At 49.6% G+C, this 24387-nt stretch overlaps 1 long non-coding RNA gene across 1 annotated transcript; it reads right to left on the reverse strand.

Moving 5' to 3' along the window:
* Positions 1-17610: 17610 nt before the first annotated feature.
* Positions 17611-23536, reverse strand: LOC128332043 (uncharacterized). Its single transcript, XR_008310532.1, has 7 exons — positions 23427-23536; positions 22592-22696; positions 22362-22404; positions 22005-22202; positions 21510-21592; positions 20909-21065; positions 17611-20342 (listed from the first exon to the last, which is right to left on the reverse strand). It is a non-coding gene; the product is annotated as an uncharacterized LOC128332043 (long non-coding RNA).
* Between the last annotated feature and the right edge of the window lie 851 nt (positions 23537-24387).

The following is a 24387-nucleotide window of genomic DNA, read 5'->3' on the forward strand; positions in this document are numbered from 1 at the left end:
CGCCTCTAGGGATGTGCGGTTCGGTTCGGATCTGAACTGGTTCGTTCTGAACCGGTTCAGATTCGGCGGTTCGATCCCGGACCAAATCGGGCCCTTTTGAGACCGATCCGGACCGAATCCAAGCCGGTTCGGATCTGAGCCGGTTCGGATTTTCCGAACCGGTTCGGGAGTGCCAGAGGCTTCTATGGACTGTTTTCAGTGTCTCTGTGAAGTTTGGTGTGTGTCCTCCATTTTGTGGCTCATTCCTGAAACTTTTGCTCCTGGCATCCATTTTGTGATGCTATTTTCAGGCATTGTATTGGCTGCGCTGTTGATCCTTTGATTGGCCAGAATGAGTCCTTTGGTCTGGTAGGCTGCTTGGCTGTTGCACTGTTGAGAGCTGGCACCCTGTTGGCTGTGGGGGGAGTGCAAAGGTGGGGGCTTCCAAAGGAGGGAATTTCAAACCTATATAAACCCAAGCCTCTTGCCTAGAAACTTCTCTTGGCTGCAGTTGTGGGATCATCTCTGCGACCTTGCTCTTTTGCTGCTGGTGTCTGCTGTGAGTCCCTGACTGTGTGTCATATTAGTGTGTGTCTGTCTCTCTGCTCTCTCTGTGTGTTGTTGTGTGCCACCTTTTGTCCATCTGCCCTCTGTGTCTGTCTCATCTGTCCAAAGTTACCTCTTTACTTTTCCCTCAACTTTTCCCAACTTTTCCTGTTGTGTTTTCTTCTGTTCTTTTCTCCCTTTACCCTTTCTCTCTCTCCCTCACTCATTCCTCCCAAAGTTTTGGCTTGCCCTCCCCCCCACCCCCACCCATCTTCTGCATTGCTTTGCTGTTTTTGTGCCTTCTTGCCTGACTTTTGTTCCACTGACTTTCATTCAATTTGATTGTTTATTGCTTCTGTGTAAATTTATATATTTGCTGCTTTTGGTTTTTAATTAATAACTTCTGCCATTGTTATTGCTGGCTGCTTGAGTTCTGTTTCTGAGGATTTAGTTTATATTATTGCTTCAATTGATTCCTTGGGTTCTGATTTTGATTGTTAATTCGTTCCCCTCTGGCCCTGCTCCTAGCTTCCCCCCTCCCTCCCTCCCACCCAGATAAGATTGTTTCCCTCCTCGCTGGTGCTGCTGCCTGTTGAGTCTTGCATTCCTTTGGATTTTGTTGTGGAATTAGGTTCTTCTGGTTTTGGTTTTGCTCGCTGTGTGTGTCCCACCCACTCCCCAGTCCCTCCCTGGTAGTTGTTGCCCCCCCCCGAGAATTTCTGGCTGCCTTTTGTCCAAGGTTTCCTTTTTTTAACTTTGCATATAGATTGTTTTGATTCAAATTTGATTGTTCCCCTCTGTGTGTGGTCCTGCTCCTAGCTTCCCTCCTGCCTCCCCTCCAGAAACCCACTCCCCCCACCGCCACCTCCTCCACTCCTGCCCTGTCCCCTCCCACCCAGACTGAGTGTTCCCCATCCCCCCTGCTGCTGCTGCCTGTTGAGTCCTGTCTTCCTTTGGATTTTGTTGTGAAATTAGCTTCTTTTGGTTCTGGTTTTGCTGTGTGTGTCCCGCTCCCTTCCTCCCTGCTGGTTGTTGTTGGTTCCTCCCCCCCCCCCGACTTTCTGCCCAGTTTGGTCCCAGGTTTTCTTTTTTGGACTTTTTTTCATATTGATTGGTTTGGTTTGATTCATTGATTGTTCCCCTCTGTGTGGTCCTGCTCCTAGCTTCCCTACTCCCTCCCCTCCAGAAACCCACTCCCCCCACTGCCACCTCCTCCACTCCTGCCCTGCCCCTCCCACCCAGATACTGCCCCCTTGACAGACACTAATCCCCCCAAAACACACCCTGCCCTCTGGTCTCTCCCCCTCTTGCCCCCCCGACTCCCTGCTACATACCCCAGACCCTCTGAAACACACCCCACCCACCAAACACCCTCTGGTCTCTCCCCCTCTTGCCCCCCGACTCCCTGCTACATACCCCAGACCCCCTGAAACACACCCCACCCACCAAACACCCTCTGGTCTCTCCCCCTCTTGTCCCCCTGACTCCCTGCTACATACCCCAGACCCCCTGAAACACACCCCACCCCCCAAACACCCTCTGGTCTCTCCTCTTGGGACCGCTGCTGCTGTTGTCCTCCCACACCCGAATCCCCCCTCCCTGCTGCTACATTACAGCTCCCCGGGCTCCTCCTCCTCTCTTCTTCCTCTCTCTCTCTCTTTCTCTCTAATCATCTCTTCACTTCTTCTTCCTCCCACAGCTGCAGCCACACAGTAGCCTACCTCCAACCTCACCTGGAGGTCCCCGCCATCGGTTTTTTTTCTTTTGAAAGTTGTTCATTTCATTTGTCTCTGCTTGGGGGTGAGTTGAGCGACACAAATAGTGTTGTCTGTCTCCTCACTTCTGCCCCTCCATCGTTGACCTACCCTGGCTGCCTGTGCCTCGTGCGGCCACCCTGTTGTGTCCCAGCCCAGGGGTGGCTGGCTGCTGGCGGCGCATCCGTGACCAGCAGTGAGCGGCAGGAGAAGGACCAGAAGAAGAGGGGTTAGTGCGTGTGCAATTGTGCACCTTTTGTTGCCCCCTTTCCCTCCCTAGTTGGCGGTTTTAAATAGGGACACCCCTATTTTGAAATGCATTCGGGTGTGGGGAGGAGGGAGGGACCCTTGGAGAGGAGATGTACTGTTGTAACTTGTGTCTTCTTGCTCAATGAAGAAATTGCTGCTGTGTGCTGTGTTGCATTGCATGCATCTTGCAGTTGGTCTTTGAACAGGTGCCTTCCACAGTGTTTCATGGCCTCTGGGGCAGAGTGGGATCATGGGTTCCGATGCTGCCACTACATGCTGGGCCAATGCCATGCCAGAGAGTTTCCTGGCCTCTGGGTGGGGCAGAGTGGGGTCATGGGTTCCGATGCTGCCACTACATGCTGTGTGCCAATGCCATGCCAGAGAGTTTTCTGGCCTCTGGGTGGGGCAGAGTGGGGTCATGGGTTCTGCTCTGATGCTTGCTGCTACTACATGGCTGCTGTGCCAATACACATATATGATGATGATGTTCCATCCATGCTGCCATCAAGTGTTTGCTGCTGCTTGCTTGCCATGGTGGGCAGAGTCACAGTGTGGGTGAGTCACAGTGTGGGCAGAGTCACAGTGTGATGGGCACAGTCACAGTGTGGGTTCAACTTCTGTGCAGGTGTGACTGGGTTCTGGTTTTGGTTGTGTGCAATTTAAAGTCACTAAATAGGCTGCATTGAGGTTGATGCTCCCCCCACAGGACCATTACTTGAAAACCACCCCCCAGAACCATACCACACTGTGTGTTTCAGTTCACTAAATAAGGGTTTCCTCCTTTGATCTGCAGGTGCCCAAGCTTTGACTGCGTCCCTCCCCCCCCCGGTAGGTGCTGTGCCCTCCCCCCATCCACTCTCCCCAAAAATTAAAAAAAAAAAACTTGCCACCCACACCACAACTACTCCACCCTTTAATCCCCAATTTTTTTTTAAAAAACCTCCCAGACCCATCTCCCCAATTGGCTTGACTCCCAAATTTTAAAAGGTCACCCTCTCCCCCTCAATTCAATTGGCTTCCTCCCCATCAAAAAGTCTTCCATTCCTTTCCCCCCCAATTGGCTTACTTTTTCAAAACAGCCCGCCCCCCGCCCCATGAGCTCAAAATCAATTGTGGGTTTTTGGCCCCTTTCAACCCCCTCCAAATTATTTTTTTGCCCCTTCCTGGCCTTACTCTTAAAGTCTCCCTCCCTCCTCCCAGATAAGAAATAATGTCTGAGCGCCGTGTGGCGGGCAGGGCTCGCTCTAGGTTGCCACCAGGCAGAGGACGTGGGAGAGGCCAGGAGCAGGGTGCGCCTGCGGAAACTCAGAGACGGAGAGGACGCGGGGAGCCTGAGGACACCCCGGTCATCCCCATTGGAGCATTCTTTGCCACAGCTCCGAGTTTGGTGCTCAGGATTCGTTTCCCCCCACCTACTGCCGGCAATCGTGGCACGGGCATGCTCACTCGGACTAGGGCTGTGGCAGGTCCCTCCTCGGCGGCACCAGGTGCTGCTGAGGTACCGCCAGTCATTGTGGTGGAGGAGACTGTGGAGGTGGAAGAGCAGGTAGAGGGCGGTGAGGATATAGCCAGGTTCTCCCTCCCTCTGGGGCCCCTTCCCCCTATCCTTTCGCCGCTCCGTGGGGCCCCCCCTCGTGAAGCCCAACCCTCTGGTGGGGAGCGGTCTGGCGAGGTGGTGGAGGAGAGGCCTGCCTCTCCGATGCCAGTTGAGCCGGGCCCTTCCTCTGGTGTGGAGGGCGGAAGGGGCAGGTTGGGTGGCAGCAGTGGGCAGGCAGCAGCGGCCGCTCCCCCCAGGACTGCAGCCACCCAGAGAAAAATGGCCTAGGACAGCGCCCAGGGCACAGGAGGCCAAGGGCAGTGGTGTATGGGTGCATTTTGAGGTCCCTCAAGATGCCCCATTCCACACCCGCTGTGTCCACTGCAGGATGCTTTTCAGCCGTGGAATGGACCCTGCGCACCTGAGTACGACGCCTATGTGGAGACACATAGAGCGTCACCACCCAGGTCTCAGGGGACAGGCTGGCAGTGCTAGTGCGCCTTCTGCATCTGCCACTAGGGCGGGCAGCGGCAGTGTGCCAGCCAGCAGGCAGGCTACACTGCCAGTCCAGCGGTGGACGCAGTTGTTGGGCAGCCAGCGTATTGTTCGCGTGGACCATCATCACCTCACCTGCCTCATAGGGGAGATGATTTCCACCGATGACCAGCCGTTTCAGGTGGTCGAGAACAACGGCTTCCGCCGGATTCTCCAGTACCTGGTGCCCGAATACGTCATCCCCTCAAGGACCACGTTCAGCCGGAACGTGGTCCCCTCCCTGTACCGCCAGTGCAGGGAGCTCGTGTCGGCCGAGCTGCGTGCAGCTCCGGCTGGGACAAGCATGCATTTCACGACTGACCTCTGGACCAGTGTCAGTGGGATGCACGCTGCTTTCCTGGCCCTCACTGCCCACTGGTGGGGACCAGAGAGTGAGGGGACCTCCTCGGGCGATGCTTCCGGGTCCGACGCAGCTCCCGCTGCACTACGGCACAGGAGGGCCGTCCTGCACGTGGAGACGAGGGACACGAGGCACACCGGGGAGGAGGTGGCGGCCGTACTCGAACGCCAGATAGAGGAGTGGATTGGCGGGTGTCCACACTTCTCCCGCGGCTTCATTGTCACCGACAATGGAGCCAACGTTACCGCCGCTGTCGAGACGTTCATGGACTGTGTGAACATACAGTGTATGGCACAGACGTTCCATCTGACCGTCAGGGATGCCCTCGGCCTTAAGGAGCTGAAGGCATCCCAGGAGAGGGTGGGCCGCCCTGTCCCAGTTGCTGTTGCTGCCACGGCCACGCTTGTGGATAAGTCCCGCAAGCTGGCCACCCACTTCCACTTCAGCGAGAAGTCCAGGAGACTGCTTCTGCACAAGCAGGATGACCTTGGGCTTCCTCACCATCTCATCCCTTCGGATGTTGAGACGCGGTGGAACTCCATCTTCCTCCTGTTCCAGCGCCTGTTGGAGCAGGAGAGAGCCCTTGTCGCCCTGGCGAGGGATGAGTCCTTGGATGTCTGCGACCTCTCGAATGCAGAGTGGAAGCAGATGTCCTAGGCGGTGTCGGCACTCCAGCCCTTCCAATTTGCCACGAAGGGCTTGTGTGCCGACACCACTCCCTTGAGCCAGGCGCTGCCCACAGCTATGGGTCTGGAGAAGCTGATGGGTGAACTCCAGATTTCTCTGACCACGCCAGAGGGTCGTGCTCTGGCTGGGAGGCTGAAGTCTGGGGTTGACAGGTGGCTCATTGGGGTGCTGGGAGAGAGGGAGGAGTATGTCCTCGCTTGTCTCTGTCACCCAGCCCTCAAGGGCAATGCTGTGAGTGCCAACAAATTGCCCAGGTGGAGAGGCATCCTGGTAGAGAAGGTTAGGGAGGAGGAGAACGCTAAGGCCCGCAGAGACCAGGATGTTGGTAGTGGTGTGGGGGCAGCCACCCAACCCGCACCCAGCAGCAGCATGGGCGGCCAGCCAGCGTCAGCTTCCCCTTCCCCTTCCTCTTCCCAGTCCAGCAGCGCGGCATCCCAGGTGGCGCCATCGCAGCAGCCAGTTGCTACCGACTCGAGATCAGCCCAGTGGTTTCAGCGGTTCTGCTATGGCGCCACGCCTGGTATGCGGGAGGCTCGACCTGCCAGGCCCCCCTCCAGTGCTGAGCAATGCGTTGCGCAGTACTTGGAGGAGCCTGTGGAGGAAGACAGGGTGGACTGCGCACAGTTCTGGGCGAGCTGCCACCAAGTCTGGCCGGACCTGGCGGTGGTGGCTGTGCGCCTCCTCTCCTGCCCCCCAACCAGTTTCCAGAGCGAGCGGGTGTTTTCACGTGCCGGGGACCTGGTGACACCCTCTCGCTCCCGCTTGGACCCTGGTCTGGTGGAGCAGCTGGTCTTCCTTAAAGTGAACCTCCCCCTGTTGGGCTACCCCAAGCTGGAGTTTGAGCCGGGCGAGTGATTACCGTGGGTTGCCCTATGGTTGGTCACCTGCCTGGCTCGACCTCTGTGCTTATCCCTACCCTCCCCGCATCCACCTCTAGCTGAGCTGACGTGCCAGATGCTGAGCTGTGCCAGCCAGTCGCAGCGTGTAGTGTGCCCACACAGAGATGCATTGGTAGTAGTAGTTGTAGTGCTGCAACTGTCCAGACGTATACAATGCCCACGCCCACCTAAAAAGAAACCCAATGCTGACCAGCACAGGCCCTTATCTCTCCACCTGTCAGCATTTGGGAACCTGTCGTGGGTACGGCACACACCCCAAAAGTAGCACAGCCCAAATAGTACTAGACTCAGTGGCAGCAGCGGGTATACGTTCTAATGCAGTGTAAATATTGTAAATACTTGTATGTAAATAAACATGTAAATAATTTTTTCTTTAAAACCCCATGTTAAAACCAACCCTCAAAATTATGCAGAAGGAAAAAAAAGAGGTAACAAAGGGAGAACAAAATGATTGATGAATGCTAAATGAATTAATTTTATTGAAAATGTTACCAGAAATCATGTGTGTGGGGGGCTTGGTTTACATGGAGAAAATAATTTGATGATTTTTTATAATGAAACGAATGAATTATTATCATCTTATGTTCATCTTGATTGTGGTCATTGTTGATGTTGGCTGATGACAAAAAACCAAAAACCATCAGAATAGCAATGAACTGGCTGCCAACACAACATATTGATTGATAACTATGTATGCAGGGGGGGAATTGGGTCTGTGTGTGTGTGTGTGTGTGTGTGTGTGTGTGTGTGGTGCAGGCTCAGTCTGTCTCTTCCTGTTGGGTGTATCAGTGTCTGTCTGTGTGAATGGATGCCTAGCACTGTCTATGCAAGAGGACCAATGGCCATTGTTGAGGCTTATGACACATCCTCTTTCATGACACCTCCAGGGCTCAGCTGCTCTTTGTGGGTGAGTTAGGCGAGGAGGGAGGAGGCGAGGTGGAGAGGAGTTAGAGAGATAGCGAGGAAAGAGAGTGTAGAGAGTCCGTTTCTGTTTCTGTCAAATCTATCTATCTATCTATCTATCTATCTATCTATCTATCTATCTATCTATCTATCCATCTATTTATCCATCTATTTATCCATCTATTTATTCATCCATTCATTTATTTATCAATTTATTTATTTATTCAGTGTTAGTGTTAGTGTTTGTTATTTTGTTGTTTGTTGTTTGTTTGTTTGTTTGTTTGTTGTGGTTTTGGGAGGGGTCTAGCGGGGGGGAGGGACAGTCAGCTTTTAGCAAAAGGAGGGATAGTTAGTCAGGGGGGAATAGTTAGACAGGGAGGGAAATGGGGGAGAAGATGAGGAAAGACTTCTTTGCAAAGTAAGTAGGATTCCATAACAGCTTTGCCTTGCTCCCTCTCTTCCTGGCCAGGTCTGACTAGAGTCCCCCGCCCACCTGCCTGCCCGATCAGGAAGGGCACCAGCTGTGAACACGCCTATTGTGACGTGCTTGGCGGATGTCCCAATTGTAGAGGGGAATTTGAATCAACCTCCCTCATTTAGCAGAGTAATCCAGTTGGATGAGCTCAGAGTAGAGGCCTGGAGAAAGTGTTTTCAAGTGTTTTTTAAAAACAAACTGTTCTGAAACAGATTGTTCTAAAGAAGTTACAAACTTAGATTAAAAGCCTGCAACTTGTACTTCCTTCATGGGGAGGGAGGGAAGGAAGGAGCGGAGCAGACAAAGAAGAAGGGAGTGCACCAAGCTGTGCTTTGGAACATGTTCATGACCATCTAACTAGCCTGAGACAAGTTTCCCCCGTAGCAGAGGCCTGTACAGAGCAAGCCGGGCTGCACATGGGACATCCCAAGCTGTTTGGTGTTGCTTGTCATGCACTGAAATCACGCTTGATTGTGGAAGAGGGGAGTGGACTTCAATGTTCTAATCAAAGAGCTGCATCTGAGCTGGCACAATACAAGCCTGAGTTGCTATTCTCTAATAATGAGCCAGCCCTATTGGTATCCTAGGTATATTTGGGGGTACTTAAGTTTTGCCCATATATGGCAAAGCTTTTCTTGAAGATAGGCAGGGGTCAGCTTTTCCTTACGAGAACCTTTCCTAAAGTAGCAGTTGATTTCGTTTCTCATTCCACGCTCTGGCTGCTTGTTTCGAAGCCATAGATTCTCTAGTCTTTTCTAGTTTGCACAAAGGCCCTTCTTTCTAGGTACCTCCTAGCCTGGTGGCTGTTGCATGTAGATGTCTTCCTCGATTTCCCCATGAGGGAAGGCAGTCTTTACATCCATGTGTTCAACTTGCATCTTTCTGGCCGCTGCCATGCTGAGCAGTGTCCTAATTGAAGTGTCTGTCACAAGTGGTGCAAAGGTCTCATTGTAGTCCTCAGCATAGTTCTGGGAGTATCCCTTGGCTACTTGCCTCGCCTTGTAGCGCTCTGCCTCCCCTTCTGCATCCTGCTTGACTTTCAAGACCCACTTGCATCCCGCAGTCTTTCTTCCTGCGGGGATTGACACAAGTCTTCAAGTCTCATTTTTGTGCAGGGTGTCAATTTCTTCGAATGCTGCATTTCCTCACCTTTTGTCAGCTGGCATCTTTTCTTTCTCTCGCCATGTTGTGGGTTCTTGTAGCTCTCCTCCTTTGGTCCCGAGTGAGAACCTTTTGGGTGGAGCCCCTTTGTTGGGGCTCTGGCAGTGCCTCAGTTCGGGCTCCGGCTGTGCAGCCCCTTCTGAATCTGTATCCCCTTCTGAACCTCCTTCTGCTTGTGGCACAGATTCTTTGGATTCACGGTCTGGCTCTTGCATCATGAGACTCCACCCACGTGGTTCCTCTTTCACCTGGATCTCTGGCACAAGTTCTGGTACATCACCTCTAGTTGGCCCTTGTCTCTCATCAAATGACACCACCTTGTAGATCCTGACCTCTCCACTTGTAGGATCAAGGATTCTCTATCCCTTTGGGCCAGGCGCATATCCAGCCAACACTCCCAGTTCGCATTTGTGATTGAGTTTGGTTCTCTTGGCCTTTGGGACCTATGCAGAAGCCTTTGATCCCAACATTTTGACATGGTTTAGAGAGGGTTTGTGCCCAAGCCCAATGGTGTCTTGTCTATTGCTTTAGCTGGCAATCTGCTTTGCAAGGACTTAGGAACACATAGGAAGCTGCCATAGACTGAGTCAGACCATAGGTCCATCTAGCTCAGTATTGTCTGCACAGACTGGCAGCGGCTTCTGCAAGGTTGGGGTCCGCCCTGGTTGCATATGAATGGGAGAATAGCACTGTAAGATCTTCCCCTTAGGGGATGGAGCCGCTCTGGGAAGAGCAGAAGGTTCCAAGTCCCCTCCCTGGCTTCTCCAAGATAGGGCTGAGAGAGATTCCTGCCTGCAACCTTGCAGAAGTCACTACCAGTCTGTGTAGACAATACTGAGCTAGATAGACCTATGGTATGACTCCGTATATGGCAGATTCCTATGTTCCTATGACATCAGAATGGATTAGCTCCAAAGGACGCTGTGACTCTGTCTGTGTCTGGCATGCAGAAAAGCTGGGTCTCACCCCTTGATTAAGTATGCAACACTGACACCTTGTGGCAGCTTCTCTGCATGACTCCAATTTAAAGTCCTTAATAAGTCCATTTCCCCCAAGCTCATCGATCACATGGATTTGCCTATGTTCTAGTCTTTCAGGCCATATGGTAGAACACTTCTTGAGTTTGCAAGAGGCTGCAAGCCTGGCCTGTTCAGTTACACAGTCCAATCGAAAAAGCACATCTTTACGCATATCGGCTGTCATACTGAAATCATCATCTTTGGTGATGGAGTGTCGGAGGGGGTTGGGAGTGGGAGGCACTGCTTTGCAGTGGTGGCTTTGGGGGTGGGAGGCACTGCTTTGCAGATTCCACACGGGGTCCCTTGGAGACCGTTGCTCTTTCCAATCTGAACTTTCCTATGGTGTTCCTCAGGGCTCCATATTGTCTCCAAAGTACTTTAACACCTACATGAAACCGCTGGGAGAGATCCTCCAGAGATTTGGTGCAGGGTGTTATCAGTATGCTGAATGAAAACTCTCTCTTACAGACTGTCTTATGAAAAGACACTTGTTCTTATTACACACCTTTTCCTTTTGATCTAATCATAAATCCTTGTTACTGAAGTGTGCTACTCTTCATGTTGGGTCTGTCACACGCCTTTGGAGGCCTAGGACTGCTCAGCCTTTTGGGGGAGTGCCTACTTCTAGTGTGCAGTCCACACCCAGCAGCAGTGTCATCTCCACTTCTTAGTCCAGCAGCAGGGTGTCCCTAGCAGCGCCAATTCAGCCGGCACAACTGTATTAGTTGCAAGTGAAAAGTGACTCCTGGCTAGGACACTGGCCTTCACTTCATCTTGTGGCGGCATAGTCCCAAAACCCATCCCAAACATGATGCACGATGTGAAGAGAGGGTGAACCTCTGTCATGCCCCCCCTTCTTTTCTTCTTTCTAAATGAAAAGGTCCCAGTTGCCTCCACCTCTTCCCTTCCGGGAAGGAGCTGCACCCCTGAGCTCTTTCATGGTCCTTTCCTATACCTTTCCAAGCGCTAACATAAGCTTGGTGCGTTGGGTTGAGCAGAACAGCACACAGTGTTCCAAAGGTCTCTGCACCAATGCATTTTGGCAGCTGTCTCTACATAATTCCTCAGCCAGAAAGAAGACGGTGCAATACCTGGAAGCCTATTGGGCTACCTGTATTGCTGCCCTCCTTCTGTTCTGCAATCCTTCCCTGTCCCATTGGCCCCCTCTCCTCCAAATGTCTGCCTAAGGGTCTCTTTCTCACCTTCTCCCTGCTCTCTTCTAGGCTGCGAAGGGTCTGCCAGTGCTGCAGGCAGCTCTTTCAGACCTCCCCCACACGTGACTCCAAGGGGAAGCCCCCCAGATGGATGTTCTTCAAGAGGAGGAACCGTGTTGAGCCAACTTCGGCTCCTCCTCCAACTCTGGCTTCTCCTCCAACTGCAGAAGAGGGCTTCCAAACATCATCAGGAGTCACAATTGGTGAGGAGGTGCCCTAGGCTCCTGGGGAATGGTTGGGACTGCGGGTGGCTGTTTTGGGAGGGTGGGACAGCTAGTGCTTAGCAAACTGGCAGATTTGTGGGCCTTAATTTTCAATTTGTGGGCTGAATTTCTTCTTCCCTTCCAGCCTTGAAAGAGCTAAGGTAGGGTATCATTGAGTAGAGGGCCTTCCTCCACATAGCCCAGGTCATTTCTGTGAGAGGCATTTGCCCCTCTGGGAGCACCCACCCTCTGCTCTGATCCTTTCCCCAGTTCTGCAATCTCCCTGAGAAGCAGCAGAATAATCCATGGAGGGGGTGGGGTCCCCAGAAAGGGATTGAGAGCAACCCACAAAGTAAGGCTGTCTGGTCCATTTCCAGGAAGCCACAGAGAAGTCCTTCCATCACTAACAGCTCAATGCTTCTGATTTTCAGATCATTCTCTGGTGGACATCCTTTCTTAATTCCATTGCGGTGCAAGTCAATGGCGCAGAGTCGGATACATTGCAGTTCAGCAAGCTGAAGATTGTCGAATTCATTTTGGTGAGTGAGATGCAGCAGAGAATGGAAGAGAATGACCAAGCGCACGCTCAGTCCAAACCTGACTGCCAAGACTGTGTATTTGGGGCATCATCTTGATTGTTTGTTTGTTTGTTGTTCTATTTATTATTTCTCTATGTAAGCAACTTTGGAAACCTTTGTTGAAAGACAGTGTGAAAATGTTGTTGTTGTTGTTGTTGTTGTTGTTGTTGGAGCTATCCCAATGAAGTCCATGTGGGTAGTGATCAACTCTCCTCTGCTCTTTACCTTCTCCCAGGAGATAATGGAGGATGTTACCACACATCCTGACCCTGGCTCCTTCTTCAGGAAAACCTGAAGTTGCATTCCTTTAAAAATTGAACCGGGGTAGAGGCTCCTCCAAGGCATGCTACAAATGGAAAGTTTCTAGCAGTGCCTGTCTTCCACAGCCTGTCTGTATAGCTGTCCCTGTGTACACCTCTGCCCCTGTGCACTGTCCACTCATCGTGCAAATGTTGGAGATCAGGTGTGAATGGGGCTTCTGTCTTCATCCTTATCTGAACTGAATTTGGGGGGATGTTTGTACAGGAATAGATCCCTCTGAAACTTGTTTGGGCAGTCAGTCAATGGGTATCCTGTAATGGGGCCAATTCCTTCCGGGCTTAGCTCTCAGTCGCATGGCCAGGGATGATTGAGGCCAGTGCAATGACTGAGCTGCTCTTTCAACCCACAGGAGCTCCAAAGGTACAGCACTGCAAAGGATCCCCAGCTACAGGCTCTGGCCCAGGAAGCCTGCAGCTGTCTCCTGCAACATGCGGCCAGCCTGCCAGCTTTTCATGTAAGTACCCCTCTGTGAACATGGCTTGGCTCTTCTTCAGAATCCTCTGGGACCCCTCTCAGGTTCCAGCTTCATAAGAAGACCTCCTATTGGTCTCTGGTCACCCTGGGGCTGCCTTTTGATACTCATAGAGATGGAAAAAGAAATCCAGCTATTGAATCAATAAAATGCATCTCTATTTCTACAGCTGACAACAGTGAAGCCAAAAGAAATAAAGAGCAGCATCCAAGGTAACTTGGGCTATGTCCAAGGAAGTGGGGAGGGCGGAACTTTATCCCTGTAGACCCTCCTTAATTGATTCAATATACACAAGTCCCTCCTTACCTCTTATCAAAGTCAGTTTAAATAAGAAAATCAAGTCCTCTTCTCTTCTCTTCTCTTCACCTCAGATGACCTTGTCTTGGAAGAGTTCGATGAGGAGGAGGAGTTTGGTGAATGTATGAGAATCAGAAAGGAGAGAGTGGGAATGATTGAATAGCCATTTGATATAAGCCAGAGACTTAATGTAATGTTTTCTGTTTTGTAGGTTGAGAGATAAGAAGCATAAGAAAAAGAACTTGTGTCCACAGCACAACAATTAAACCAAGGTTGGTGCAGGGAATTGTCCAAGATGTGTTCTCCAGTTGACTGTATCTTGGAAATGTGGTTTTTACAACTTTTACAACCCTTCCAGAGAGTTTCAAAAATCAAAATCTATCACAGAGAGGTAGTAAGAAGCAGCTTTTGAAAGGGAATCTCTTCCCCTGCAGATTCGTTTAGCCCCTTCCTTACTGATCTTCAAATCTCTCTTGAAGACTTTTCTTGTTCGCCAGGATTTTGCCCTGTAGTTGATCTATTCTATTTGCTTTTGGTTGGTTACTTTCATTTTTAATTCAGAATGTCATGTTTAATGTTGTCTTGCTTGCATGTTTTTGTGCACCGCCTGGAGTCTTTGGAGTGGGCAGTATATCAAATGTTTCTAATACATAAGAAAGACAGAAATCTTCCCCTCTCTTTCAGATGTACCCTGATGAGGCCTCTCTTGAGACACGAATTCAAGGAAAAAGCCACATCTCAGCTGCATCAAGTGATGAATACCAAGTGTATGTGAATTAGCCTTTAATATTGCTTGCTGTTGGGGACGTGGGGGGGGCACATTCTTTTAATTTGGTCGGCCAGTTGGATGATCTCCAAAAAGGAATCCATAGGCTCTGTGGATCTTTTTGGATCTTTCGAGTCTTGGTGGTTTTTGATATCATTGATTGGGAGTGGGAGGCACCGCTTGGCAGTGGCTCTGTTCCTACCTCTCTTGTAGGTTCCAGATGGTGTTGCTTGGATGTTTCACGACTCAGTGCATCCACCAAAGTGTTGACATTCCCTTGGATGTGTACTGCCAAAGGCCAAATTCCCCACTCCAGGCACCACATCCAGAGTCGCATTGCCAGACTGAGCAGAGAAAGAGATGCTGTCCCTCCCTGTCTGTTCAGGTAAGATCCGGCCATAGTGTTGTCTGTGAGGAGTACAGCAGATCCTTCCATCCAATGACAGAAAGCCTTGAGCACCAAGAACATCACCCTGAGCTTGAGATAACTGATGTGATGGCATTGTTCTGCCTTTGTCCAAGTCCCAGCGACCACTAGGTCTTTGAAATGCGCTCCCCATCCCGTACTGGGGATGGCATCTGTGGTGATCATAAGGGTGGGCCTTCGCATGTGGAATAGAGTCCCTTGAGTGAGGTTGGACGTGCATGTCTATCAGGAGACTGCCCCCTGCGAGGCGCTGCAAGGAGCCACTGTTGAGAGTGTCTTTGCAGGCGAAACCTGCGCAGAAACCAGGCCTGTAAAGTCCTTAGGCGAAGAAAGGCCTGGGGCAGTGCCACAGTGGATGATGCCATCAGCCCAAGCAAGTGTTGGATAAACCTGGCCTGGTGTCTAGGATAGCATATTCTTCTGGTTTGAACAGCAGTTATCTCTCACCCTGCAAAACAAAACAGAAAACAAAACATTAAGTCTCTGGCATATCAAATGGCTCTTCAATCATTCCCACTCTCTCCTTTCTGATGCTCATACATTTACCAAACTCCTCCTCTTCATCAAATTCTTCCAACACAAGGTCATCTGAAGAGAAGAGAAGAGAATTGATTTTCTTATTTGAATTGACTTGGATAAGAGGTAAGGAGGGACTCGTGCATATTGAATCAACGAAGGAGGGTCTACAGGGATACAGTTCCGCCCTCCCCACTTCCCTGGAAATAGCCCAGGTTACCTTGGATGCTGCTCTTGGATGCTACTGCGAAAGCATCCTTCAGTGTTTTCAGCTGCAGAGATAGAGATGCATTTTATTTATTCAATATGTGGACTTCTTTTTCCATGTCTATGAGTACCAAAAAGATGATACAGTTGGGTGCAAAGTTGAGGATTACCAAAGTTGGAGCGTGGCTCTTTGGGGCACTGGGCAGCCAGAAGAGACACAGGGGGAACCCAGCTCTCTGCTGTTCCTCCTGCCACTGCTGCTGTCCCAAGGGGCATTGGGTGAGCCCCAGTGGAAACAGCCCTTCTGCAGCAGGTGTGCTGCCAGGCAGCCCCAGGGTGACCAGAGACCAATAGGAGGTCTTCTTCTGAAGCTGGCACCTGGCAGGGGTCCCAGAGGATTCTGAAGAAGAGCCAAGCCATGTCCACAGAGGTGGACTTACATGAAAAGCTGGCAGGCTGGCCGCATGTTGCAGGAGACAGCTGCAGGCTTCCTGGGCCAGAGCCTGTAGCTGGGGATCCTTTGCAGTGCTGTACCTTTGGAGCTCCTGTGGGTTGAAAGAGCAGCTCAGTCATTGCACTGGCCTCAATCATCCCTGGCCATGCGACTGAGAGCTAAGCCCGGAAGGAATTGGCCCCATTACAGGATACCCATTGACTGACTGCCCAAACAAGTTTCAGAGGGATCTATTCCTGTACAAACATCCCCCCCCCCAATTCAGTTCAGTCAAGGATGAAGACAGAAGCCCCATTCACACCTGATCTTCAACATTTGGACGACGAGTGGACAGTGCACAGGTGCAGAGGTGTACACAGGGACAGCTATACAGACAGGCTGTGGAAGGCAGGCACTGCTAGACACTTCCCATCTGGACCATGCCATATTGGGGCCTCTACCCTGGTTCACTTTGTAAAGGAATGCAACTACAGTCATGCAGACAAAATCACGTCCAAGTGTTCAGACACCTGTACACACGTACTGCCTAATGTCCGAATAGGGCACATTACACATTAAATTGCACATTACACATTAAATTGCACTTACCGTCAAGATGCTGGTCAAGTTGTCGACCGAGGGGGCCTCCTCCAGAAACCCCCTAATCATTCTCTGAAGAGATTGAAAGGTCTCATTCTAGGGGGGAAAGAGAAGATCAGGCATGTGTATGAGAGACAACACATCTTAAGAACACAATACTGAAAAAGCACTCATGCTTGTGGCAGTATCGTGTTTGATTCCAGTTGGGCCGAGAAACAACCAGGCTATTTGGAAAAAGGAAAGGCTACTCACAATGATCCCGGAAGATCAGAAATGTAAGGAAGAACCTCTGCAGGCAGTCAAACCATTGCAAGGACCCCAGGAGTAGAAGCAGCAGGAGTCTGTGCCGCAGGAGGAAAAAGCTCAATGAGAACTTACCTGGGTCCCTGGCTCCAGTTAGTTGGCCCCGGACACCGCCACGTGCAGCACTGCCAACCGGAGCTCCTCGGGCAACGGCGGCTTGATTTTGCTGGAAGGGGGGAGGGGGGAATATAAGATTTCATAGTGTGAGCAGGGCTGTTGATTCAGCCAAGGGAAGCTCATGGAGAGAAGAGGAACAGGGCAACAAAGCCAGTGTCAAGACAAAGCCAGTGTCAACAAAGCCAGTGTCAAGCCAGTGTCAAGGTCTGTGACGGTTTCTCCTCTTTTTTCAAAAATGACCAATCCAGGCCTGGGGAGGCCCTGATGCCAATAAGGCTAGAGGACTTAACAAGATGTTACAAACCCCCTTAGAATTCATTGTCATCTTTTTTTAAAAGGGCAGATCCAGTTACAGATCTTGTCAGGTTTGCCACTGCCCTTTCCTGACACAACCCCCTCCGATTTAATCCCTGATGACTATGAGTCTACCTCAGATCCGTGACGGTGTCCAGGGTTTTCCTGAAGAAGGAGCCAGGGTCAGGATGCACAGTAATATCCTCCATTATCTCCTGGGAGAAGGTAAAGAGCAGAGGAGAGTTGATCACTACCCACATGGACTTCATTGGGATAGCTCCAACAACAACAACAACAACAACAACAACAACAAAAACAACAACAACAACATTTTCACACTGTCTTTCAACAAATGTTTCCAAAGTTAATTACATAGAGAAATAATAAATAGAACAACAAACAAACAAACAAACAAGATGATGCCCCAAACACACAGTCTTGGCAGTCAGGTTTGGACTGAGCCTGCGCTTGGTCTAACCCTGAGCTTGATAACAGATGCATCCATGTCACTGAGGGCTGGGACACGAACCATCTGGATAGAAGGGACATTTCCCCTTCAGAGCAATCGCCTTTCCAAGTCCAGCACTCTACGTTTGCCCATTGGAGTGGACAGAAATGGTGCACTGATATGGGGGGAAGTGAGGCGGTGCACTCAGGCACGTCAGTGGGGTGACAGCTAAACCAAAACCAAGCCTGCTCCTATCCGCATGGCCCCATCATGGATTCTGCTTCTTAGCATGCTACAGTTCAACAGAAGGTTGAGAACTCAGTAGCTTTATTCGTATGTTATGTTCAATATCTGTACAATGAGGGTACAGTGTACGCAGGTAAAGATCTGTGTACAGTTAGAGTGATACACATGTTACATTGGACACAGGGACAGCAGTACACTTCCTATCTGTATCATACATTTGAGGGTCCAGTACCCAGGTTCCCTTTAAAAATGAACCCCATACAGTCATTCACAGAAAGCCACATACAAGTGTACAGAGATCTTGAACTAGTACAACATAATGTCTGAACAGGGCTTCTGAGGTATCTGTGCACATCAATGTTGTGTGAGGAGGAGGAGGGCACAAAACATTCTCCCTGTAACATTTTGTGGTCAATTTGTATTGCAGACACTTTGAAAGGAGGGGTTCCCCAAGAGGAGCAAAAGACTACAGACAAGCAGTTGTATACTATCCACCAGTCTTGCCAAACTTGTGCTTTAGTAGTAATCCTGCCTTCTGAAATACTGGGAAAATATCGGTTGTGTAGTCCTGAACAAAAAACCCCAAGTCCACATCATTACTGTAAGGAATAATAGTTGCAGATCCTTGAGTCATGAGCTGTACATCGATGGTTTAGATTTGTGATATACTGATGGTTTAGATTTGGGATGTTGGGCTTTTCCCAGTGAGTCCTGTCTTTTTTGAAATTGGGAGATCTGAGAAGGATGAAGGGAATGATCAGCCGAGGGAGAGTAGTTGGAAGGACAAAATGATGTTGCAGAAGAAGAGCAGGAATATTTGTTACCCCTTGAAAAATTGTAGGCAGCTTGCTGAGAGTTCATAGATTTCCCTGTCTTTCTCAGTTTGTGTATCCTTTTCGTTTTGTATCCTTTCCAACAAGGGTGTGGCCATCAAGAGGCAAGTTCTCTCTTTCTCGCAAATCTGTCAGGCTAGCCAGACAAAGCACAACAGAGGCAGAAGCAGAAGAGCGAAATCTAACAGGAATCAATTCTCCAAACCAGGTCCAGTCCGAATCAATGCAACAGAGTCCAAAGCCAAATCCACAGGCAAGGTCAACACAGTGCAGGCTCCAAACACAGTCCAAATAATACACAAACACAGCCGATTAGCTCGCAGGAAACTCTTGTTGCTATCAGCAGGGTAGCATCTTATGTAGGCTGACCCCCAGTGCTGTGAATTAAGAGTTGCTGAGTCAGCAGCTTTGCCTGTTCTTCTACGCACGCGGCTCCTTAACTCTTGCTGTCTCGTGGTCCGGCGCCTCTCTACAGCTGAGACTGGACATGCCTCCTCCACAAGAGCTGCCTCACCCAGCTCTAACTCATCTTTGACTCCTTGTGCGTCGCACCCACTCTCCTTTGCAACTTCTGGTCCTTGCCCACCCTCCTCTGCTCTCAGCTCTGTCTCCACTTCCAACTCCTCCTCGGACTCTTCCAGCATGCCCACGACACTATTCTTGTTCTTGTTTCAGGTGCCAAGCTAGTTGAACACATCCATGTGTGCTGGTGCAGAGCTACCACAACAGATATTGACTGAATCATACTGTCAGCGCCAAAAGGATTCTGTTCTTGGATTGGAACTGAGCAGTTTCAACTGTCATGGAGTTAGGAGTAGGATGGTGCAGAAGGAACTGACTGTCCCTAGCTTGAACCTTGTAAAAACCTTCCAGCTTCCTAGAAGTAGGTGGCAACGATGCAGGTTTCCCCCAGCAAGCTTTGACAATGTCCATTCAAGCAGAGTTCAGTGGTAGGAAGTTAGAGTGCCAAGTGTCCGCGTCAATTGGCCTCAAAATGGGATCAGGAGAAGATTTAGGAGGTTTGTTCATCTGGATACCTAAAGAGTTAGCCATATGGACCACTTGGTCAGTGAAGAGCTTCAGGTACTCTGATGGAGACAGAGGCTTTGGATCTTCCATTAGATCTGAAGGTGTGGAACCTGATGCAATGTTCAGGGATGTTTCTGCATCTTCCTCTGAGGCAGATTCTTCAGTCAAGGAATCCGGTGGTAGAGAGTCAACATCCGGCTGCTTACATGGTTGAGTTCTCTTCTCTCTTGACTGAGACCAAGTACTGCAGTGTTGAGGAGAGTGTGATCGGGACCAAGAGTCTGGATGGTCCAATCTCCCCAGAGATTGGTGTTGATGTGAAGCCCAAGAGCAAGGCTGGAGAGAGTTTTTCCTATGATCAATGCCATATCTGTTGTCGAAGAAGTAAGCGTAATGATCAGGCATGATCAGATGTAGAGTCATCTCAATGTCAACTTTCTCAGTCACAATATACCAAATCCGATTAGTGTTTTGGAGAGTACCGACGGCAAGGAGATTCTCTGACACCCGGAGAGTATTGGTATCATGTAGACTCTCTTCTGTATCGTCAGTATCGTATAGGAGAGGCTCTTCAGTCCGGAGGAGGTCAGTGTTGAGGAGAGCAGCTAGGGTTGATGGTATCATCTTCCAAGTGAAGCAGATCATGATCTATGTCATGTTCAGGATTGAAGGGTGGTGTTGGTGTGGCTTCTCTGGTCTCCCTTTTTTGGGAGTGGAGCAGTCTCTGGAGGCTCTGTTGAGTTCATAATCATTCATGTCTTGGACTGGAAGTCCCTGTTCAGGCTTAGGTAGAAAACACCTTTTTTGGAATCAGAGTCGATGACTGAGATTTTTTTTGATTGAAGGCAGTTGAGATATCAGGGTTGGAGTGAAGAGCTGCTCCAGTGTGTGCATTGGCTTAGAAAGGTCTTCATTTTTAATTGGCTGGAAAACTCTGAGAAGAGAAAGAAAGTCAGAAAAAACGATTTAGTTAGGACACGCATTCCAAAGTCCCAGGGCAACCCTTGAAAAGGCCCAATTTCAGGTCGCCACCAACTGAGCCAGTAGCCACTAAAACCAGACCTCCCAGATGATCTTCAGAGGCGGCGGGGTTCATGAAGAAGATGGCTTGCTTGTTAATACATTGGGCCGAAGCCATTCGGGGCTTTATAGGTAATAACCAGCAACTTCTCTTTATCCTGGAAACTGATGGGCAGCCAATGTCATTATTTTAGAATGGGTGCAATATGATCTCTTTGGGTAACACCAGAGACCAAGCTGGCTGCTGCATTATGTACCAACTGCAATTCTTGGAATACGTACAAAGACAGCCCAACATACAGTGCAGTAGTCAAGTCTGGATATTACCAGCATGTGCACCACTGTTTTAAGGTCATTGATTTCCAGATATGGATGTTGCTGGCATATCAGCTGCACCTGATAGAAAGCCATCCTGCTCACTTCCTTAGCTTGAGAGACCAGGGAGAGGTTTGCGTCCAGAAGTACTCCCAGACTACATACCTACTCTTTCTGGGGGAGTGTAACCCCTTCCAGAACAGACAGATCTAAGCCACTTCCTATCTTCCAGTCATCTTCCTTGTATTCAACCTCAGTTTGTTTTTCCTCATCAAGCCCATTACTGACTCCAAGTAAGCATTTAGGGAAGATAGGCTATTTCCTAATGAAGTTGACATGAAGAAATAGATTTGGTTATCAGCAGCATATGGATAACACCCTGCACCAAATCCCCCATGATCTCTCCCCGCAGTTTCATGTAGATGTTAAAGAGCATTGGAGATTGAATGGAGTCCTGCGGAACCCCAAACAATAGCTTTTCTTTTGAAGAGCAACAATCTCCAAGCAACACCATCTGGAACCTACAAGAGAGGTAGGAACAGAGCCACTGCCAAGCGGTGCCTCCCACTCCCAACCCGCTTCAGGCGCTCCAGGAGGATACCATGATCAATGATATCAAAAACCACCAAGACTCGAAAGATCCAAAAAGATCCACAGAGCCTATGGATTCCTTTTTGGAGATCATCCAACTGGCCGACCAAATGAAAAGAATGTGCCCCCCCCCACGTCCCCAACAGCAAGCAATATTAAAGGCTAATTCACATACACTTGGTATTCATCACTTGATGCAGCTGAGATGTGGCTTTTTCCTTGAATTCGTGTCTCAAGAGAGGCCTCATCAGGGTACATCTGAAAGAGAGGGGAAGATTTCTGTCTTTCTTATGTATTAGAAACATTTGATATACTGCCCACTCCAAAGACTCCGGGCGGTGCACAAAAACATGCAAGCAAGACAACATTAAACATGACATTCTGAATTAAAAATGAAAGTAACCAACCAAAAGCAAATAGAATAGATCAACTACAGGGCAAAATCCTGGCGAACAAGAAAAGTCTTCAAGAGAGATTTGAAGATCAGTAAGGAAGGGGCTAAACGAATCTGCAGGGGAAGAGATTCCCTTTCAAAAGCTGCTTCTTACTACCTCTCTGTGATAGATTTTGATTTTTGAAACTCTCTGGAAGGGTTGTAAAAGTTGTAAAAACCACATTTCCAAGATACAGTCAACTGGAGAACACATCTTGGACAATTCCCTGCACCAACCTTGGTTTAATTGTTGTGCTGTGGACACAAGTTCTTTTTCTTATGCTTCTTATCTCTCAACCTACAAAACAGAAAACATTACATTAAGTCTCTGGCTTATATCAAATGGCTATTCAATCATTCCCACTCTCTCCTTTCTGATTCTCATACATTCACCAAACTCCTCCTCCTCATCGAACTCTTCCAAGACAAGGTCATCTGAGGTGAAGAGAAGAGAAGAGAAGAGGACTTGATTTTCTTATTTAAACTGACTTTGATAAGAGGTAAGGAGGGACTTGTGTATATTGAATCAATTAAGGAGGGTCTACAGGGATAAAGTTCCGCCCTCCCCACTTCCTTGGACATAGCCCAAGTTACCTTGGATGCTGCTCTTTATTTCTTTTGGCTTCACTGTTGTCAGCTGTAGAAATAGAGATGCATTTTATTGATTCAATAGCTGGATTTCTTTTTCCATCTCTATGAGTATCAAAAGGCAGCCCCAGGGTGACCAGAGACCAATAGGAGGTCTTCTTATGAAGCTGGAACCTGAGAGGGGTCCCAGAGGATTCTGAAGAAGAGCCAAGCCATGTTCACAGAGGGGTACTTACATGAAAAGCTGGCAGGCTGGCCGCATGTTGCAGGAGACAGCTGCAGGCTTCCTGGGCCAGAGCCTGTAGCTGGGGATCCTTTGCAGTGCTGTACCTTTGGAGCTCCTGTGGGTTGAAAGAGCAGCTCAGTCATTGCACTGGCCTCAATCATCCCTGGCCATGCGACTGAGAGCTAAGCCCGGAAGGAATTGGCCCCATTACAGGATACCCATTGACTGACTGCCCAAACAAGTTTCAGAGGGATCTATTCCTGTACAAACATCCCCCCAAATTCAGTTCAGATAAGGATGAAGACAGAAGCCCCATTCACACCTGATCTCCAACATTTGCACGATGAGTGGACAGTGCACAGGGGCAGAGGTGTACACAGGGACAGCTATACAGACAGGCTGTGGAAGACAGGCACTGCTAGAAACTTTCCATTTGTAGCATGCCTTGGAGGAGCCTCTACCCCGGTTCAATTTTTAAAGGAATGCAACTTCAGGTTTTCCTGAAGAAGGAGCCAGGGTCAGGATGTGTGGTAACATCCTCCATTATCTCCTGGGAGAAGGTAAAGAGCAGAGGAGAGTTGATCACTACCCACATGGACTTCATTGGGATAGCTCCAACAACAACAACAACAACAACAACAACAACAACAACAACAACAACAACAACATTTTCACACTGTCTTTCAACAAAGGTTTCCAAAGTTGCTTACATAGAGAAATAATAAATAGAACAACAAACAAACAAACAATCAAGATGATGCCCCAAATACACAGTCTTGGCAGTCAGGTTTGGACTGAGCGTGCGCTTGGTCATTCTCTTCCATTCTCTGCTGCATCTCACTCACCAAAATGAATTCAACAATCTTCAGCTTGCTGAACTGCAATGTATCCAACTCTGCGCCATTGACTTGCACCGCAATGGAATTAAGAAAGGATGTCCACCAGAGAATGATCTGAAAATCAGAAGCATTGAGCTGTTAGTGATGGAAGGACTTCTCTGTGGCTTCCTGGAAATGGACCAGAAAGCCTTACTTTGTGGGTTGCTCTCAATCCCTTTCTGGGGACCCCACCCCCTCCATGGATTATTCTGCTGCTTCTCAGGGAGATTGCAGAACTGGAGAAAGGGTCAGAGCAGAGGGTGGGTGCTCCCAGAGGGGCAAATGCCTCTCACAGAAATGACCTGGGCTATGTGGAGGAAGGCCCTCTACTCAATGATACCCTACCTTAGCTCTTTCCTTTTTTTGCCATGCGGTGCTGAAGGCTGGAAGGGAAGAAGAAATTCAGCCCACAAATTGAAAATTAAGGCCCACAAATCTGCCAGTTTGCTAAGCACTAGCTGTCCCACCCTCCCAAAACAGCCACCCGCAGTCCCAACCATTCCCCAGGAGCCTAGGGCACCTCCTAACCAGTTGTGACTCCTGACGATGTTTGGAAGCCCTCTTCTGCAGTTGGAGGAGAAGCCAGAGTTGGAGGAGGAGCCGAAGTTGGCTCAACACGGTTCCTCCTCTTGAAGAACCTCCGTCTGGGGGGCTTCCCCTTGGAGTCACATGTGGGGGAGGTCTGAAAGAGCTGCCTGCAGCACTGGCAGACCCTTCGCAGCCTAGAAGAGAGCAGGGAGAAGGTGAGAAAGAGACCCTTAGGCAGACATTTGGAGGAGAGGGGGCCAATGGGACAGGGAAGGATGGCAGAACAGAAGGAGGGCAGCAATACAGGTAGCCCAATAGGCTTCCAGGTATTGCACCGTCTTCTTTCTGGCTGAGGAATTATGTAGAGACAGCTGCCAAAATGCATTGGTGCAGAGACCTT

Source organism: Hemicordylus capensis, chromosome 6 (genome assembly GCF_027244095.1).
Source record: "Hemicordylus capensis ecotype Gifberg chromosome 6, rHemCap1.1.pri, whole genome shotgun sequence".
Lineage (NCBI taxonomy): Eukaryota > Metazoa > Chordata > Lepidosauria > Squamata > Cordylidae > Hemicordylus > Hemicordylus capensis.